We start from the raw sequence: 8,866 nt of genomic DNA, 5'->3' as shown, positions 1-8,866 counted from the left end.
GCCCTCTCTGTATCCCATCCTAGGAAGCAGTGTCCTCCTCATAACAGCCTCAAGTATGCGAGCAGTGGGATTTAGGTCACTGGGGTTCTTGCGTGATCCTTCGCCGAATGGCTCGGTGAAGCAGTGGCGAACCAAGTCAGTAGGGGGCACATTACCACCATGAGGGCGTCTAGGGGGTGCTATCTAGCCATAGCACACCTCATGAAGTCTGACTGGCTGCTCCTGAAGTCTCAGTATCTCCCCCTAAAGTCTCAGTATCTCCCTGACCCTCTGGCTTGTCAGCGGTAGTCTCTTCTCTCCGAATGCGAAGTGAATATCTATGCTGCGGGTCAATCCAGAGGGAAACATAGAACTGCCGAACCCAAGATGGAACATATAGTCCTGGTCCATCCAATCAAACCTGATAGCCCTGGTAGATATGTGAGGTAGGGGCGAATGTGCTCTCCAGCTACGATGACTATAGAGTTAATATGACACACCCTCTGAGATCTAAAAACTACCCCACTATTGAGATAGGCATTATAGAAATCCTCCTGCAGTGGAGTGTAGAAGCCCTCTGAAGCTCTCTCATCCCTCCTCGGTGGAAACCATACCTCAAAATCAACAAATCTCAGCTGCTGAACCTGCTTGGTCATGGCGGCCCTCAAGTCCAAGATGGGTCACTGGAGGCGGACCTTGTGGTCTAGGTGGTAGACGAGAACCCCTCTACTGTGTGTCACCCTTGATGTGACTGGGGCACGGGTACGACAAAGCAGTGAAGCTGTGGCTGAGGTGCCTACTCTATCTCCTCGGCCTGCTAGCCCTCCTGAGTCTGCTCTGTCGGCTCTACTGGTGAGGGCTGCTGCTGTGGCCTCCTACTGTAACTCCCCCTGAGGCTGAGGCTCCTCAATGGCAAGACATCATCCTTGCATCATGATAGTCCTAGGTGGACCACCATGAAGACGCTCAATACGCTCAAGTCTACCCTGCGCTTCTGGTGATAGATGATCTGCAATAACAACTCCACTACGTGCACCTCCTCTCTCGGCACGCTCTGCAGCCTCAGCGACTGCAGCGGCTTCTAGCCGTCTCTGCATCAGGGTACTTGTGCTTCTTTGATGCAACCTTCTTCGTTGCCTTGCCTTTAGGATCTGCAGGCAAGCGAGGAGGATGCCTCGGATCCTCATCTCCTGGACCACCACCGACATTCTTCGTGTGAGCCATCTAATGAATCTAAAGAGAATCAACTGCCGCTAATAGGAAACAACTGGCTCTGACACTTTCGAGGCTTGGCCTCGTTCCGTACTCACGAGCTTGGCTCCGAGTTAACTGATAACTGCCACTGACACCTCAACGACACTGACTTGCTGCACGATGGAATAGATAGGGTATACAAATAAATACAATATACCTAGTAGATGTGAAACCCTAGGAAGCAAGCAATTTAGGTACGAAATTGAAATGCGGGCATGCTACCTGATGAACCGGTGATCCAAAAAGAAGAGAAGCAATCCATGGGAAACCACCAACTCGGCTAGGGTTAGGGTTCCAACTTGACGAAGACGGCGATGCAAAGTGATGAGTCGACGGCGAGGATTTTCAGTGGAGGAACTAGCGAGGATGCAAGGCACTGCAGAGGCTTGCTCGGTGGTGGAACTAGGGCACAGTGGTGCTAGGCACGGTGGTGTGGCTAGAGCAGGGCAAGCACGGTGAGGGCGGTGCTGAAGCACGGTGAGGGCGTGGGCCGAGCTTGCGCGGGATGCGGTGGCTAGGGCACGGTGCGGCTCGAGGAGGTGCGGGCAGCGTGGGAGCGTGCTGGCTTGGTGCGAGAGCAGCGGTGAAGCTCGAGGGCATGTGGGTGGAACTGCAGCGGTGGAGACGAGCTCGGCGGCTAGGCAGAGGCGAGTGTGGGTCTGCGGTGGTGGAGGCAAAATTGGCGATGTCGGCGCGTAGTAGATGCGGGTTAGGGCAAACGCGCGACACAGCGATGGATTATAAGGTGCCCCCCATGGATTAGAAATGGAAATGGAGAAAAGAGATCTGATGCCGCATGATTTCTACTGGCCGGACGTTTTGGTGGTAGCGACCGAACGCTACCACCTAGCGTCCGGTCGATTCCAGAGAGGTCCAAATCCTCTGGAATCACGACCGGCCGCGTCCGGTGGACACCGACCGGACGCAGCCAGATTCTGGTCACCTAGCCTTGATGTCTTCATGATCGATCGGACGCTGAAGCTCCTTCTGACCAGACGCTGAGAGAACACTGCTCCAGCGTCCGATCACTCCTTCATAGCAAGTTCACCTCCTATGAACTGACCAGACGCTGGACATCAAAGTCTGGTGTAGCGTCCGGTCACTCCTTCAGCAAATCTTCAAAGTCCTTCGCGCTGCCTGTTCCCAATCAAGTCCCAACTCCAATAAGATCCAAATAAACACCAATTGGGACTGATGTGAGTGACCTCTTTTAAACCCTCAAGTTTTTCAAAATATTTTACCTTAGGCTATAATTCTTTTTAAGAAAATAGGCGAAAAGAGGGTGATTTGAAGACAAATGACAAAACAACATTCATGCATATGCAATACTTGAATGTAAATCTAGTTGCTTATCAAGTTTGATCCAAGGTTAAGCTTCTTCACACGCTTTTCGGCGGTTATCTTAACCATGTTAGACAAGCCCTATATGCAATATAAAGCATTAAACATGTTGTATATTACAATGCAATGCAAGGGACAACACAAGCTCAATTTTAGTGAAGTTACTAAAATCAAGCACATTTAGTTCATTCCACAATCTACAAAATGTTGCCTCATCTAGCGGTTTAGTGAAGATATCCATCAATTGATCCTCGATCCATACACCTTCTAGTTATATATCATTTTTAGCAACATGATCTCTAAGAAAGTGATGGTGGATATCTATGTGCTTAGTGCGAGATTGTTGAACCGGATTATTTGCAAGTTTTACCACACTTTCATTGTCGCACAAAAGAGGCACTTTCTCTAGAACTACACTATAGTCTAGCAAAGTTTGTTTCATGTAAAGTATTTGTGCACAACAAGCACCCGCGGCAATGTATTCCGCTTTGGCGGTGGACAAGGCCACACTATTTTCTTTCTTGGAGGACCAAGACACAAGTGATCTACCAAGCAAATGGCACCCTCCGGATGTGCTTTTTCTATCAACTTTGCAACCGGCATAATCCGAATCGGAATAGCCAACTAATTCAAATATAGCTCCTTTGGGATACCAAAGGCCAATGCTTGGTGTGTGCTTAAGATACCTAAGGATTCTTTTACGGCAATTAAATGTGATTCCTTAGGCTTAGCTTGAAATCTAGCACACATACACATACTAAACATGATGTCGGGTCTAGATGCGGTTAAATATAACAAGCTACCAATTATAGAACGGTAGAGAGTTTGATCAACCTTGTTGCCTCCCTCATCTAGGTCGAGATGTTCATTGGTTGGCATTGGTGTCTTGATTGGCTTACATTCATCCATCTTGAATCTTTTGAGAAGATCTTTTATATATTTCTCTTGAGAGATGAAGATCCCTTCTCTCATTTGCTTGACTTGAAAACCAAGAAAGAATGTAAGCTCACCAATCATGGACATCTCAAACTCCTTCGACATCAATTCACCAAATTCTTTGCAAGAATCTTCATTTGATGATCCAAAAATGATATCATCAACATATACTTGACAAGTGAAGATATGCCCATCAAGTTTCTTGGTGAATAGTGTGGTGTCGACCTTCCCAATGGTGAAGCCCCAAAGGCGCTCATACCATGCTCTTGGGGCTTGCTTAAGCGCATATAATGCCTTGGACAACCTATAAACATGATTAGGATATAGGGTCTTCAAATCCGGGAGGTTGATCAACATAGACTAGTTTATTAATAAAGCCATTTAAAAATGCACTTTTCACATCCATTTGATATAATTTCATTTCATGATGTGATGCATATGCAAGGAGGATAAGAATGGCTTCTAATCTTGCAACCGGTGAAAAGGTCTCTCCAAAATCTAAACCTTCAACTTGAGAGAACCCCTTTGCAACTAGTCTTGCCTTGTTCCTCACAACAACACCTTGATCATCTTGCTTGTTTTGGAACACCCACTTTGTTCCAATGACTCTTGCTCCTTTTGGCCGCTCTTCAAGAGTCCACACTTCATTGCGAGTGAAGTTGTTCAACTCTTCATGCATGGCATTTATCCAATCTGGATCTTGAAGAGCTTCTTCAACCTTAGTAGGCTCAAAACAAGAGACAAAAGAGTGATGAGCAATGAATGAAGTAAGTTTTTGTGAGCGAGTCATTACACCCTTTGATGGACTCCCTATGATGAGATCTTGTGGATGGTCTTGTAGTAGAGGTGTATTTCTTCTATTGACCACTTGAGGAGGAGGTTGTGGAGCATCAACATCTTGTGCTTGTACCACCATTTGCTCATGGGAGACATGAGTGTCTTCATTTTCTACTCTCCTATCTTATTCACCATCTTATGGTACACTTGATGAAGAGGGTGAATTAATCACTTGTACATCATCTTCATCATCTTTAAGCTTGATGTCTCCAACCAAAATGTTCTTCATAGTCTCCCTCAATGGTTCATCACCTACATCATCAAGATTCTCATGTGCTCCTTGGGAGCCGTTAGATTCATCAAATTCTATATCATATGTTTCTTCAACCAAGCCGGTGGCATGATTAAATACTCTATATGCTTTGGACTTTGATGAGTAACCAACAAGAAAACCAATATCACAATGTCTTTGGAACTTCCCTAGGTGTTGCCGCTTCTTATAGATGTAGCATTTGTAACCAAACACCCTAAAGAAGGAGATGTCCGGCTTCTTCCCATTGAGTAACTCATAAGGTGTCTTACCAAGGAACTTTTGAAGGAATAGGCAGTTGGATGCATAGCATGTGGTGTTGATTACTTCTGCCCATAGAGCTTCAGGGGTGTTGTACTCATCAAGCATTATTCTTGCAATAGTGATCAATGTCCGGTTCTTCCTCTCAACTACACCATTTTGTTGAGGAGTAAAAGTTGCGGAGACCTCATGTTTGATTCCAACTTCATCACAATAAGCTTCTATGTTTGTGTTGTCAAATTCTTTCCCATTGTCACTTCTTATCTTCTTGAGCTTCATTTCAAATTCATTTTGTGCTCTCTTGGCAAACTTCTTGAAGCAAGATGCAACTTCGGATTTGTCATGAAGGAAGAATACCCATGTATACCTTGAATAATCATCAACAATCACAAGACAATAAAGATTTCCTCCCAAACTCTTGTATGTTGTTGGTCCAAATAAATCCATGTGAAGGAGTTCTAGCACTCTTGCGGTTGACATGAAAGCTTTTGTTGGATGGGTATTTGCAACTTGCTTGTCGGCTTGACATGCACTACAAAGCTTGTCCTTCTCAAACTTCACATCCTTCAACCCTCACCAAATCATTTCTCATTAGCTTTTTGAGTGAGCTCATCCCAACATGAGCAAGTCTTCTATGCCATAGCCACCCAAGTATTATTTTGGTGAATAGGAAAGTCTTCAAGTTTGCATCTTCAGAGGTGAAGTCCACTAGATATAGGTTGTTGTATCTAAATCTTTTGAATATCACTTGTTCATCATCCTTCTTAGATACAACAACTTCCTTCTCGATAAACAAGCATTGGAAGCCAAGATCATATAATTACCCAATGGATAGGAATGAAGCAACATATAGCACATTGGAGATTGAATGGTCATTTGATATTGCCACTTTGCCCAATCCTTTAACCTTGCCCTTTGAATTATCCCCAAATGTGATTCTTTCTTGTCCATCTACTTCATCATCTAGTGAGGCGAACATACGAGGATCACCGGTCATATGTTGTGTGCAACCACTATCAATAACCCAATGACTTCCACCGGTCTTATAGTTCACCTACACACAAGAGATCAAGCTTTAGGAACCCAGACTTGTTGAGGGCCCTTCACCTTCTCAACAAGTGACTTTGCAACCCAAATTTTCTTAGGCCTATTCTTATTGGGAGGTCCTAAGAACATCACTTTCATCTTTCCACTAGAATCTTTTCTAAGCATGTAGTGAGCATTGAAGGCAAAGGGTCTAGCATGCTTGGGCAAGGGTTGTGGTGGTGGAGTTTTGCACTCATGAGCAAAGTGGCCTTCTTGTCCACACTCAAAGCATCTCTTTGGCTTTGGCTTTGGCTTTGATTGTTGTTGTTGAGCTTGAGCCTTCTTCTTCTCTTGATTTGCCATGTACCCAATGCCACTTCTATCCATCTTCATGATGGTATTCATTAGGAGCTCACTTTGGAGATACTTGCCTCTAGTGAACTTGCTCAATCCAATCTTGAGATGCTCCTTTTCCAACTTGAGCTTCTTGTTCTCTTCCTTGAGTGCATCACTACTTTTATCTTCCTTGAGTGCAACATTATTTCTCTCTTCCTTGAGTTTCTTGTTTTCTTCTTTTAGCTTCTCATTCTCAAGAATCAAGTCACCATCATGATCAAGAGTTTCTAGCACAATGGTGTTGTGGATTTTGAACTCTTCAAACTCTTTCTTGAGCTTTTCATTGTCATGCTTGAGCTTGACATACTCATCATAGTCATTGCACTCAACCAGTTGCTTACCTTTGCCACTAGATCCTTGCTCAATGCTCTCATCAATTAAATCATCACATGATGTAGCTATATCAATCTTAACAACATTGTTGGTAGCATCATGTGGCTCATTGGGTAAAAATTCTTGAGCAATAACAAGATTGTCATGATTAATCTTGAGAGTAGTATATTCATCTTTTAGCTTATTATGGCTAGTGATGAGCTCTTTGTGCACCCACTCAAGTTTATCATGTTTATCTTTAAGCTCTTTCTTAGAAGATTTGAGCTCCTTGAGTTTGGATGACATAGCATCATTTGCTTCTCTAAGCTCAACACTAGCCTTTTCGGCTATGTCACATTTAGCTAAAAGAGAATCATTCTTAATCTCAAGCTTTTCATTTTTAGCTCTAGTCTTTATAATGATCTTAGTGTATTTCTTTAGCAATTTAGCAAGATCATCACAAGTAGGTGACTCATATTCATCATCATCGCTATCACTATCACTATCATCATTATGAGCATGATCATCACCACTACTATCATCATCATGTGATACCTTTCGTTCACCTTTGGCCATAAGGCATAGGTGTGTAGAGGATGATGGCGGTGGTGGCAGTGAAGATGATGAAGAATCAATAGCAATAGCGGCCACCTTCTTGTTGTCACTATCATCATCGGATGATCCACTAGATGAATCAATGTCCGTGAGCCAATCACCGACAATGTAAGCCTTTTCACTCTTCTTCTTCTTGTGGAAGTCCTTCTTGCCATCTCTCTTCTTGTATGGCTTGTTCTTTTTCTTCTCATCTTCATCTTCATTGCTTGAGTCATCTTTCTTGCCCTTGTTCTTGTTCTTGAACTTGTCTTTTTTGGGCTTTATGTATTGGTGAGCTAGATGACCAAGTTCTTGAGATTGGCTTTCTTCTTGAGCTTGTGAAGAACTTCTTCTTCTTGCCATCGAACTTGATGCCACTCTTGTTGAGCTTCTTTAGCATCTTGGTGGTTTTCTTCACCATGAGAGCAAGGCTTTCATCATCAACTTCATCATCACTTGAGCTCTCATACTCAAGCCTTGCTTTGCCCTTCTCTTGGCTAGCTTTGAATGCTAAGTATTTTTCTTTCTTCTTTGTAGAGGATGAGCCATCTTAAGGTGTGATGTGCATATACATCTCATGAGCATTGATCTTTTCCAAGATTTATGTCAGTGTAGCAGTGGAAAGATCTCCTTGATGTAGCACGGTCACAATATGCCCATATTTGTCAATGAGGAGGATACTCAAGATCTTTCTTACAACATCAGATGGTTGCATTTGAGTGAGTCCAAGCCCATTAACTTCCTCTACATGAACATTCAAACGTGAATACATCTCATTAGCATATTCTTTAGGAAGCATTTCAAGAGTTGAGCTTCTTCATGACAAGATGATAGCGTTCCTCACGCTCACTCTTTGTTCCCTCATGGAGCGCACAAACATCCGACCATAGTGCATGGGCATCTTTGTGGTTCCTCACCCGATTGAACACATCTTTGCAAAGGCCTCTAAAAATGGTGTTTCGAGCCTTTGCATTCCACTTCTTGTAATTTACCTCATCACCTTGTAGGTGAGTAGGATCCCGAGGTTTTGGGAAGCCTTATGAGGCAGCTCTAAGAATACCAACATCTAGAGCTTTCAAATACGCCTCCATGCGAATTTTTCAATAAGGAAAATCATCTCCCTCAAAGATAGGAGGAGGTCCATCCCCGTGAGAAATCTTGCTCTAGGGGGTAAAGCCTAAAAACGTGAGCACGAGGCTCCGATACCAATTGAAAGGATCAAGATGCCCAAGAGAGGGGGTGAATTGGGCTAATTCTAAATTTCTTTGCAATAATTAAATCCTACGGTTAGCCCAATTAACCCTTTGTGCCTAGAAAATGTTTCTAAGTGTTCAACCGCACAAAAGACTTGCAACTTAAATTCCAATCCTACTCTAGCATGGCAATTCTATGAATGTAAAGACAAGTATTGAATTGCTCAAAGTAAATGCACAAAGTAAAGAGAGGAGAGGAGACACGACGATGTTTTGCTGAGGTATCGGAGAGTCGCCACTCCCCACTAGTCCTCGTTGGAGCACCCGTGCAAGGGTGTAGCTCCCCCTTGATCCGTGCAAGGATCAAGTGCTCTCTATGGGTTGATTCTTTGACACTCCATCGCGGTGAATCACCCACAGCCGTTCACAACTTGAGTTGGGTCATCCACAAGCTCTCCGGATGATCACCAAGCTCCCAATCACCACC

This window comes from Miscanthus floridulus, chromosome 2, assembly GCF_019320115.1.
Source record: "Miscanthus floridulus cultivar M001 chromosome 2, ASM1932011v1, whole genome shotgun sequence".
Taxonomy (NCBI): domain Eukaryota; kingdom Viridiplantae; phylum Streptophyta; class Magnoliopsida; order Poales; family Poaceae; genus Miscanthus; species Miscanthus floridulus.
Note: the sequence above shows the minus strand (reverse complement) of the source record.